The sequence below is a fragment of the Chinchilla lanigera genome, unplaced genomic scaffold (genome assembly GCF_000276665.1).
Source record: "Chinchilla lanigera isolate Chin_1 unplaced genomic scaffold, ChiLan1.0 scaffold00056, whole genome shotgun sequence".
In the NCBI taxonomy this organism is placed as follows: Eukaryota; Metazoa; Chordata; class Mammalia; order Rodentia; family Chinchillidae; genus Chinchilla; species Chinchilla lanigera.
In genome coordinates, this window is record NW_004955457.1 from 12273130 (window position 1) to 12285669 (window position 12540).

A 12540-nucleotide genomic window follows, 5' to 3' on the forward strand; every position below is an offset into this window, starting at 1 on the left:
TTTAAGAGAGCCTATACTCAATATACAGTAAAATCAGTAATGTTTTTGCATAAAAGGAAAGAAAAAATAAACTTGTGATAATTATAAACTATCTATACTTTAATCATATAGATTATCTCATACAGACTTAAAACACAAAAGCATCTGTTAGGTTTGGTCCTAACTATTGACATATCATTTGTATTTTGGAATAGTATAAACATGATGGTATAATGTTTAAAAGCACAGTCTTTAGAATCACACTGGGTTTTCAGTCCTGGATCTGCAGCATCACTCTTCCAGTGGGATTCAGCAAATTACTTTACTTTTCTGTGCTTCTGCTTCCTGATTTGTAAAAACAGTATTCTGTACCTCACAAGTCAATTGTGAGGCACAGACGGAAGCCTAAATGCTTAGCAAAGTGTCATGTGTATACTATCTATATAATAAACAGTAGTTATGTTCATCCATATTGATATTAATACTGATGAAAAGAACATGGCTTTGCAAGAAATTAAGTCTGAATCAGACCTGAGGCTCAGATCTTCTACTCATTACATGACCGTGGGAAAATTTCTTCACTGTCTGAGCCTAAATTTACTCATTTGCAGAAAAGGATCACAGTTATCTAAATTATAGGGCTATGGCGAACATGTTAACATTTTGTGTGTTAGTTCTATTCCATAGGTCAAATCATACCTAATAATAAATATTCTTTAGGATGGATAGTTACAGACTTGAGCATGTCTAGAAGACAGCAAGTAGAACAGTGAAGATACAATAACTTTGAACTGTGATAGGTAAAAGGACTTAAAATGACGTAGAAAAAGAGAAAACTTTGGAGACACAGCTGTCTTCACATGGAAAAATGGACCTGCTCTGAATAGCTACAGAGAATAACTAGATCAAATTAGTGTGTATTCAAGATAAAAACCTTAGCACAATGTATGGCTTACAAATAAGTTGTCTAAAATGGAGTGAATTACCCTAGGAAGTAGCTCTTTGTTATTTTATTTGAGGTATTCATGTAATGTTTGGTAATACTGACCAGAAGCAAGGCTTTGATGACTGCTAATATCCTTATTTAATCATTCTATTTAGTTAAAATCAAGCATTCTGTGTTTTAAAATTTTCTTACTTTAGACATTACATGTTGTATTCAAACTAGAAGTTTCTATGGCATGAAAGAAGTCTGTAGAGCAGAGTGTGCCTCTGATATGTATGCCTGTTCTGAATGAAATTTAGCTAACCCAAATTAATATGCATGGTTGCATATTAAAATGTCTAAATGCTATTTTTATAGATGACTCTGCTGAGGCACTGAAATATTTTTATTGTTTTCCCCCACCCCCGGTACTGGGAATCGAACTCATGACCTCGCGCTTGCCAGGCAGGCACTGTACTGCTGGGCTAAATCCCCAGCCCCTGAAATACTTTTAGTTTGTAGGACATTTATTAGCCATGAACAGATTTTAATATATTGGTAATTATATCTATTTTTAACATATATAGAAAGGTACTGGCAGAAAAGCTACATATAAAAACTTATCTTACTATAATGAGATACTAAAATGGCAAATTTTTTTTAAAAGAGGAAAGTAAAAAGTATTGGCATGGATTCAGAGAAACAAACTTTCACATATTCCTGGTGGGGATATGAAATGGTACAGTTGCAGTAGAAAACAATTTGGGGACTCAAAAAGTCAAAAAGAATTTCCATAAGACTCAGAAATATATTTCTTTTCCGTAAGATCCAGTAGGCATACACCCAAAGGAACTGAAAACAGGTGTGCAAATAAGAACTTTTACATGAATGCTCACAGAATCACTATTCACAAGGTGCAAAGTAGAAACAATACTCACATTCATATACTCACAAATGGATAAAAAAAAAAGTGGCACATCCACACCAAAAAATAATATATTAAAGGTCACGTATTATATGTTTATATTAAAAATCTAGGACAGGCAAATCCATAAAGATACTAAGCAGAATAGGAGTTGCTAGGGAATGGGAAAGAGGGAAAAAAGAGTCACTGCTTAGGGAAAAGGGAGCCACTGCTTACTGGATATAGAGTTTCCCTTGTGGGCTGATGAAAATGTTTTGGAACCACATAGAAGTGATGATTTGCCCAACACTGTGAATGCACTGAATGGTTCACTTTAGCATGGTTAACTGTATATGAATTTTACTCCAAATAACACAAAATAACTCACTTCAGAATTTGCTAAACCCAAATGAGAAATTTTTGATACAATACACACAAAAAACTAATTTATGATTCTTTAATATAAGATATACACCAACATTTTATGTGCTTGCTTAGCAATAAAACATACTTGGGTCCGGGGGTTTAGCTCAGTGGCATAGCACCTGCCTGGCAAGCACAGCTCTGCAAACCCAAGCTCCTTGGTTTGATTCCAGGTACACCCCCCCAAAAAAAAACCCCAAAACCAAAAAAATCCTAGCAAGTAAGCAGTCTGTCCTTATTCATGGGGATACATTCCAAGATGCCTAGTGTATGGTGCCCAAAACCTGTAATAGCACCCAACCTTATACAGTTGGCTCTCATTAACTGTAGGTTTTACAGCTATAGATTTAGCCAACCATGGGCTCAAAATAAGTTGAAAATAAATTCAGAAATTTCCAAAAGGCAAAACTTCAATTTGCCATGCATCAGCCATGAATCTGAATCCACATAAAGAAATAGTAGGCACATACTGGGATAGCTTCCTGACATTTTATAGATCTTCAGACTCTAGCTCTTGTGTGAAAATTGGTAACCTCAAGTCTTGTTTCTGTCCTATACAGGTAGACCAAAAATGGCTGTGTCTGTTTCAAACTTCTGCAGATTTTTTTCCCACCATTATTCCCTAAACAATGTAGAACAACAATTATTTATATGTCTTTAGAATGCATTGGCTATTACAAGAAATTTAGAGATAATTTAAAATATACAGGAGGGTATACACAGGTTTTCTGCAAATATTATGACATTTTATAGTATACACGCAGTCATTCTTTGTGACAGCTGTGGTGTGTTTTAAAGAATGTATATGCTAACTGTGCATGGTGGCACCCGCTTGTAATCCCAGCACTCGGGAGGCTGAGGCAGAAGGATTACTGCAAGTTTAAGACCAGCCTGGGCTACAAAGTGAGCTTAAGGCCAGCCTGAACTGCATAGCAAGACTCTGTCTCAAAAAGACAAAAAACAAATAAAGAATGTACATGCTATGGTTCCCCCCATACATATATACCTGATATCTCACATGTATGATAAGGTTTAATTTATAAACTAGGCAAAATAAGAGATAAACTGGTCATAAAATAGAGCAATTTAGGACAATATGCTGTAATCAAATTGCCAGTGTCATTACTCCTCTGCTTTGAGACCATTACTAAGATAAAGGTTGCTCAAACACAAGCACTGTGACAACCCAATAGTCAATCTGATAACTGAGATGGTTACCATGTGACCTTAGGGTAGGCAGCATACACAACTTGAATATGCTGGGTAAAGGAATGATTCATTTAGGTCTTGCCTGGAATGGAGTGGGACAGTGTAAAGACTTCATTACACTACTTGGAATGGTGCACAATGTTTACTCTGGAATATTCTGTTTAATATTTTTGGACCATAACTGACCACAGGTAACTGAAACCTCAGAAAATGAAACTGGATAAAGGGAGACTACTGTATTTTGTTTTTGTCTTTTGGAAACAAATTTTTAAGGAAAAAAAAAATTAATGTTTAGGTACTTCTCAAAGAGAGAACAAAAAGCATAGCATTTTGCTTTAAATAACAGCAAGTAATACATTTTGTTTTATTAGGGTCAAAAGAGAAAAGAAAAGGTTGGAGATGTAAAGTGAAGGAGAAAAAAGAAACATGGAGGTAACAAAAAAAGTGATATTTAAGGTAAAATAAGAGGGGTGTGAAGAAAGGAAAGGAAAGGGAAAGACACCAAGAGGGGGCACGGCGACGGTGGATTTGAAATAGCTTGCTGTCACATTCTGCACTCTATTACAGCAGCAGACATCAAAGAAAATTTCGTCTTTTTAAAGCGCTCTGAAATTTAACTCTGTAATTTCATCCTGCCTTTATTATTATTTTTGATAGGTTTTATCATATTAGTTTTAGGTTTATAGAAGCACTGCCCAGAAAGCTTCCATATATCTACCATATACCTACCATATACCTAAGCATTCCCCCTCCCATTTTTCTCCTGCCATTACTATCCAGAGTGTGTGCCTTCCCCAAAATTCATATTGAAACTACAACCCCTCAGTGTGATGGGAGGCAGAGATGAGGCCTTTGGGAGATGATCAGGTGTAGACAAGATCATGAAGGTGGGAGTGCTCAGGATGGGATTGGTGCCTTAGAAAAAGAGATACCTGAGAGGCTTTTCTCCCTTATTTTTTCCTTCCTTCCAACCTTCCATTCTCTTTCTTGTTCCTTTTCTTCCACCATGTGTGAAGTGGAAGGAGGCCATCCAAAAGTCAAAAAAAAGAGTTTCCTTTTCCCTCCCGGCCAGGACCTCACCCGGCTGTCCTCTCGGAATCCCAGCACTGCATTTCATTCATCCCAGGGGAAGCAGTGGGTGGAGGAGAATACCACTGCAGACGTAAGTAGGAAGAAACAACTGACCATAAGCAAATTCTTACAGGTTTCATATAACACTGGCAAGACAATACAGTATCTAGGGACCCCAGACACAAAGAGTTTTACAATTAGCAGCCAATGCTTTTTCAACAGGCTTTCACTAAGTACTGTACACCTAAGTGTGAGTGGAGGCAGGACAGGAGAAATGAGAAAACACTTTGAGGCATAGGCACGTAGTGACTCATAGTTTGAGACCAGGGCAGGAGAACCGAGACAAGCCCTCTGGGTATCCATGTCCTCTCTCATTACAAGACTGAATCCACCTGAGGCTGGGCAGAGTAAAAAGTTGAGAGAGCTTTCTTAAAAGATCTTGGTACAGGTTTACTGAATCCTGAAAGCAAAACAAAACTGAGAAATTCTCCAGGCACTGAAATCCCAAACCTTGCCCTCAAATCATTTGAAGCTGATGGTGAACCAGATCAAACTAAGGCAACAATAAAGCCCAGAAACAGTTCAGCTACAGACTGTACTCTTTTACCCCACCCCCCTTTTCAATAGCTTGACAAAAACCACTATGTCTTTTTCTGAACGAAGTATTATTTACCTTAAACTCCACTCTGATTCTATCTGCAATGTTCAGTATTCAACCAAAAATAAGGAGACATGTAATACAGATGAAAATATAGGTGTATGATTAAGACAAAATAGTTAATAGACCCAGGAATGACCCAACAACATCTAAGGTGGTGAAATTATCACAGACTTCAGAGTAACTAAGATAAACATGTTAAAGAATACAGTGAAAATGGTAAGTCACATTAAGTGAATAGAAGAGCAACGTCAGATGAGAGACAAATTGTTTAAAGGCACCAAGTGTAAATGCTAGAAATAAAACATACAGTAACAGACCTACCGAAGTCTTTTCATGCGATTATTAGAAGACACAAATGACAAAAGAACCAGTGAACCTCAATACATATAAACGAAATTACCTATACTAAATCACAAAATGAAAAGGGGAAAACAGGGCAAAGAATCTAAAATGGCCTAATATACAGTATACATCATCAGAGTCACATGGAGGGAAAAAAATAGAAAATAGTACACAATAAATCTTTAAAAAGGCACAAGACATTTCCAAAACTGATGAGAGAAATCAATCCACAATTATCATTAGTAAACACCAAAAAGGATAACTGCAAAGAAAATATTATCTACATACATTATAATCAAACTGAAAAACCAGAGAGAAAGTGCTGTACTTTTCCAATCCATATACAGCATGTTAAGTGAGACTGGAATTACTATATTCAGTTTTGTAATCTGTTTCTTTTCACTTAGGACTGTCACACATCATTAAGAACCTTTAAAGACACCATTTATGTTACTTACACATTTTTGCCTTGTGAACATTTCATTCAATAGTTCAGATCTTCTACCTGTTCATCAAATTGAACTACTGATTTCCCAAAAAAGGTGTGTTTAAATCTTCCATTATTATTAAGAATTTATCTATTTCTTCTTTTGCTTCTATCAGTTTTGGTCCATCCATTTTAAGGCTATATTACTAGGTGTTTAGAAATTTTAAATAGTTTTTTGTGTTTTTTTTCTCAAGACAAAACTCACTATGTGGTCCATGCTGGTCTTGAACTCTAGGTGATCCTCCTGACTCAACCTCCTGAGTGCTGGGATTAAAGGCTTGTACCACCAAGACCAGTTGAAATAGTTTTATCGTTCTGTTGAATTGAATATTTGTGCTATGAAGTAATGCATTTTGTTTCCAGGAATGTTTGTTAATTTAATCTATTAGCACAGGTATTATTTGTATATTTCCCCCTTCATTACTGATTACCTTTCTGTACTCTTATACTTTTAGATAGAACTCTTGTAAATAATCTAAACTACAGTTGAATTTTTAAACCAACCTTAAGATATAATTCACACCCTATACAACTCACCAATTTATTCAATTTTCTCTAGATTGCATAAATTTAAAAAACTGTGGTGGAAAATATATGACAAAAACCAGCCTTTAAAATCATTTATAAGTATACAATTGGGTGATACTAATGATATTCACAATGTTGTACAGCTATCACTACTCTCTTATTTTCAAAACATTTTCTTCAGCTCAAACTGAAACTCTATAACCAGGAGCAGTAACTCCTGATTGCTCTCTCTGGGCAGATCCTGGCAGCCGCTAGTCTGTGCTCTGTTTCTGTGGTCTGCCCACTGCTGCAGCTTGTGTAAGTGCTTCGGACACACCCATGTGCTAAGGCCTGGTCCCCAGCATGGCACTGGGAGGCTTGGGTCACTAGGGATGTGCCCGTGAAGATGACTGTGGGGCCCAGTCTCTTCCTCTCTCACTTTCCAGCCATGAGGTGAGTAGCTTTGCTCGCCATCATCTGCGCCATGATGTGCTGCTTCTCACAGGCTCCAAAGCAACAGGGCCGACCGGTTAGGAACTTTCAGAACTGTGAACCAAAATAAACGTTTTCTCTTTGTAGACTGATTTAGCTCAGGTATTTGTTACTGTAGTGGTGAAGTGACCAACACGTCTACACTGTATGTTTCCTATAAATGGAGTCATGGTATTTTCTTTTTATGTTTTACTTACTTCACTTAGCACCATGTCCCCCGCCCTGTTTTCAGTGCTAGGGATTACCTAGAACCTAACCACACTCTCTACCCCTAAACTACACCCTAGCCAATGTCTATGTTTTATATGTAATGTTTTGCTATCAAATGTTTATGTACACACTCATAAAAAAGACCAGAAACAAATACATCACAATACTAGCAAAGATTCACGTGATATATACTTAATTTAGATTATATATGTAGTATATGTATATATAATCTAAATTTTAAAAAGTAAATGTGCATTATCTTTATTTTAAGCAGAGGAAAACCCACCAACCAAACAACTTATATCCTACACTCTAGGAGTCCACACTTTCAAATATGAGCTATGCCCCTTATCAGCTGGGTATGGAATATTTCTGCTTTGATAGCCAACAAAGAATTATCTTCCATCATCTTAATTTGAGGGTTTCAGCTATTACGAAGGTCTGAGTTTAGAACTGCTGGTCAAATGACAGATAAGATTTACTTACAGGGGCCAGGGATATAGCTCAGTGGCACAGTGCCTGCCGGGCAAGCACAAGGTCCTGAGTTTGATTCCCCGTACAAGAAAAAAAAAAAAAAAAAAATTTACTTGTAGTGCTGGGTGTGGTAGCACATGCCTGTAATCCCAGCACTTGGGAGGCTGAGACAGGAGAACTGCTGTGAGTTTAAGGTCAGCCTGGAATACACAGTGAGTTGAAGGCCAGCCTGGACTACATATTGAGATCCTGTCTGAAACAAGCAAACAAATGATTTACTTATAGAATCAGTTTTGAATCCTAGTTTATATTAAATGATTAAGAGATTTACTCAAAAGATAAGCTAGTATCCTCTACTCTTTCCTTATTCCCCATATTAAAAAGATAATATTAATAAAGCAGGCACATAGTAATTCAAATTTACTGTGCTACATACATTTTGGAAAATCATCTACATCAGGATAATAAAATGATTTCTTCTTCTTTTTTTTTTTTGGTTTTTCTCTGGTACCGGAAATCAAACTCACGACCTTGCTCTTGCCAGGCAGGTGCTGTGCCGCTGAGCTAAATCCCCAGCCCATCTTCTTTTTTTTTTGAGACAGGTCTTGCTATGTAGTTCAGGCTGGCCTCAAACTCATGGTAATCCTCCTGCCTCAGCCTCCCTAGTGCTGGGATTATGCCCAGTTTAAAAATATTTAAAATAAACTAAAGAGGTAAACAAAGGATGGGGAAGAAATTATTTAAAAGCTGTTCTGAAGAGCAGGCAACCTGTTTTGCAAAGTGTGGGCTTATGAAAAACTACAGAAGCAGACAGATGAACTTGACATGCAACCAAAAGGCCTGGGATACTCTTAATGAGCAGCTCAGGGCTGACCCTGAGCCAATAAGAACACTGCAGACAGATTCCTGTAACAACGAATGCAGCTGTAAGTCAAAGAACGCTCCTCTTGTGTGTGTTCAAACAGCTGCCTGTTCAGCTTTATTTACATGTTGATGACTTTGTTAAAACTTCTGCAGATTACACAAGTCTGACTAGCATTAAATATATATATAATCAAGTAGGTTTTCTTCTGTGAAATATCCAGACTTCATGCTACAAATGAACAAAAATGGCATTATCTCTAAAATAAATTCTTTGTGGACATCACCTATTTTAAAAAAAGGTTAACAACAATCTAAAAAAGCCATCTTACTCTGCAGTAGAATGTAATAAATTTTGTAGTCATTACATGTTCAACTTCTAAGAAAAAAACCTAAACTAGTTAGGGTGGCAACAGCCAATCTGATAACTGAGAGTTGAGCACAGACACAGGCTGTGAGAAGTGTGATTTAAACATGCTTTAAAGGAACATAAATGCTGGTTTGATCTGGTTTAAGAGGTAAGACAACCTTGAATGACATCTCCTATCCAGGTTTACATGAGTCACTTTTCCCACTGCTAGGACAAAATACCTGACACCCACAACTTAACAAAGGAGAGGTTTAATTTAGAGGCTGTTTGGGGAATTCAATCCATAGTTTCCTGGCTCCAATGCAGAAGTAGCATGGTAGAAGGGCATGACAGAGGTAAGCTGCTCACCTCATGGCACCAGAAAGTAGAGAGAAAGAGAAGCCATCAGGGAAAAACATCCTCTAAAGGCAAACCCCCAAGTGACGTGCCCTCTTCCAACCAGTCCCTACCTCCCAGCAGCACTGTCAACCAGGAATGGATCACTTCACTGATGAGTATGGTGCCCTCATGATCCAACCACATCCAAAGCCCTGTCTCTGAACAGTGGAGATTTTGGGGAGACATTCTAGATCTGAACCATAACAAGGACAGATACAGACAAACTATGACATACACTTTCTTATTCTTGACTTTTACTTTGACTCAACTGTTGAGTTGGTAAGAAAAAAACCATACACCAAGAAAATCTCTCTAAATATGGGGATGTAACAGCTGGACTGATACTTGAAATAATGTAGATTACATAATTATATTAATCCTTCACATACAGGGTTTCTTTTTTCTTTGTTTCTTTTGTTTTTTTGTCTTTTTGAGACAGAGTTTTGCTGTGCTGTCAGGCTGGCCTTCAACTCACTTTGTAACCCAGGCTAGCCTTGAACTTGCAGTGATCTTCCTGCCTCAGCCTCCAGAGTACTGGGATTACAGGTGTGCACCTCCATGCCTGGTCCATACAGTTTCTTAAATAAATATTCTTTATATTTCTCCTTGAATATTTTAGCAATATCTAAACAAGACATTTAACTGAACTCCTTGTCTTCTTCAACCATCCCAAACTAGTTTGTCTCCTTATCAGTATAGGAAAGGTAAAATAAAGTTGGAAAAAAGGCAAATGAATACGTGGCAATTAAATATTTTCTTTTTAGTTGAGCCATTATGCAATATAAAATGTTCTTTAAAACACAATGTACATTTTTCCCGGTTCCCTAAATATTTTGGAGTAAATATAAGCTGGGAATTATCCCTTTGAATATCAGTTAGTCCACAATGATATTCATTAGGTCCACTAGTGATTCTCAGACTAGGGTTTTTAAAAACTATTGCGCCTGATTTCCAATTATTCCATCTCATCCTTTATTATCTCTTTTTGATACTATCAATGTGCTTGCCTTAATGCTTGTCTAATTTATATTATCTAGTATGGGCTTCAAAAATAATCTAACATTATAAATGAATATAAAGCATAAGAAAACACACTCAAAAACCTAAAGAGCTTTCCTAAAAAACTGTATGAGTTCTCATACAAAGATCCTGTAGCATCTACCATGACTGGGAATATGGTTTAGATCTAGAATGTCTCCCAAACTCACACTCAGCAGGGGGCTTTTGGAGAGTGACTGGATTGTACCGGTGCTATAGCTCACTTGCTGTGCAAGCTGGTGGGGAAAGTGGAAGGGTTCATCTCTTTCCCTAGCTCCTCCTTGCATTCTGTACTTCCTGTAGCTGCCTCTACAACAGGTACTCCCACCATGTTGTTCCACACTGGAGCCTGCCAACCATGAGCTGAAACTTTTGAAGTGAGTCAAGATAAACCTCCTCCTTTCATGTTGCAGGGGTTGGGTATTGTGTCCCAGCAATAAGAAAGTGACTAAGACAACTGGTTATAGGCTTTTTAGTATGCCTTTTTGTTCTTAGCTGTGTAAGTGTCTAGGTACCCCATTATTCTACTATCTTACCACAAACCACCATCAAACAGAAACATCTGTGCAGTATAAACCTTGACTTCTGACTCTGCATTTGAAATGGATGATGTGGGTGAGACATGATATTTCAAAAGAATTTTGGAGTACGAGAAAACTAGGAATAGAGAATGGCACAGATTTTTTTAAACCTTATACTTAGTGCTGTTTTTCAACTGAATGTGTTCCCCACAAATTTCTATGCTGAATAGAAATAGTACCCGTGGGGAATAACCATGAAGGCTGAGTCCTCACAAAGTCAGTGCCTTATAAAAGGCATCATCTCTGTTCTCTCTCTACCATATGAGGGCAGAACGAGAAGATGGCCATCTGCAAATCAGCAAGTAGGCCTTCTCTGGATATCAGATCTGGTAGCATCTTGATACTGGACATTCCAGCCTCAAGAACTTAAAGCCAGCTAGTCTATGACACTTTGTGATAGCTGTCTAACCTAAGAGATCTACTGTATGGACAAGTTTAATCGTCTCATCGTGACTGGCTGGGAGTCACCTAGGGGCTTTGGTAAACACACTCCCGAGTGTCTGGGGGGACACGGAGGCGTGACTCTGGGGACTGCATATGGCCTCTGGCCTTGCCTCTCAGGTGATCTTTCCTTGCCCTGCTCCCTGGCCACCAGAAACTAATAAGCACCTTTGCTCTGCCACAGTCTTCTTCTAAGACGCTTCTGCCTTGGAGCCGGCTGATCATGGATTAGATACCCGGCAACTGGGAACCAAATTAAACCTTTCCTCCTTTAAAGTGTGGGTGGGTTGGGCCTTGTGTCCCAGCAATGGGAAAGCTAGTAACACTTGGTAGGAGAATTTGTCTTGAGGCAGTGTATCAAATAATAGCAACTATGATGGACAGTGATTTAACCCCAAAATTAAAGTATAATTTACATTATCATAAACAATTAGTTGTCAGAAAATAAGTATCCCACTATTGCTAATAGTACACTATCAAAATATTATAGGTAACAGTGACTTACTGGAAAGAGATTATAAATTTTAGTCCTATGGACAAATTATATAACTCCTGCCCCTAATCCCCTTTTTGAGACGAGGGTCTTGCTGTGTTGCCCAAAACTGGTCTGGAATTCCTAGACTGAAGTGACCCTCTCATCTCAGCCTCTAGAGTAGCTGGGATATAGGTCTGCACAACCATGCATGACTTGGGTCCTTTTTTTTTTAACCCAGAATGTAAAGCAGTTATAGAATGCCAACACTACTGCTACCTTGCCAAACTTCTAAAGACAGGGAGTAAGGAGGGCTCTGTATACCATGGCTCAAACAAAGCACAGTGTGTAAAATCAGCTACCGGTAAAGCACCCACTAAGCACATGGCTACAAAAGCTGCTGGTATGATCACTTTGCACAGGACAGATGAAAAGCTTCATCTGTCTAGCCTGGTAATGTGTACTCTATAAAGGAAGACTACTGAATTTCTGATTTGCAAACTTCTCCAAAGTCTGGTGTGAGAAACTGTTCAGGACTTCAAAATGGATATGAATACCCTCTGTAAGGTCAGGAAGGTCTACCTGGGTGGCTTTTTGAGAATGCCAATTTCTATGCTCTCCATGCCAAATGTGTAATAATTTTACCAAAAAACATGTAGGTAGCAAGCCACTTGTTTGTAGACAAACTTAACAATTCCACCATGATAGAAAACAT

General features: G+C 37.9%; 1 protein-coding gene across 1 annotated transcript in view; it reads right to left on the reverse strand.

Moving 5' to 3' along the window:
• Positions 1-12540, reverse strand: part of Bmpr2 (bone morphogenetic protein receptor, type II (serine/threonine kinase)) — a gene marked incomplete at its 5' end in the record, with an annotated part of 79901 nt that overhangs the window by 37350 nt on the left and 30011 nt on the right.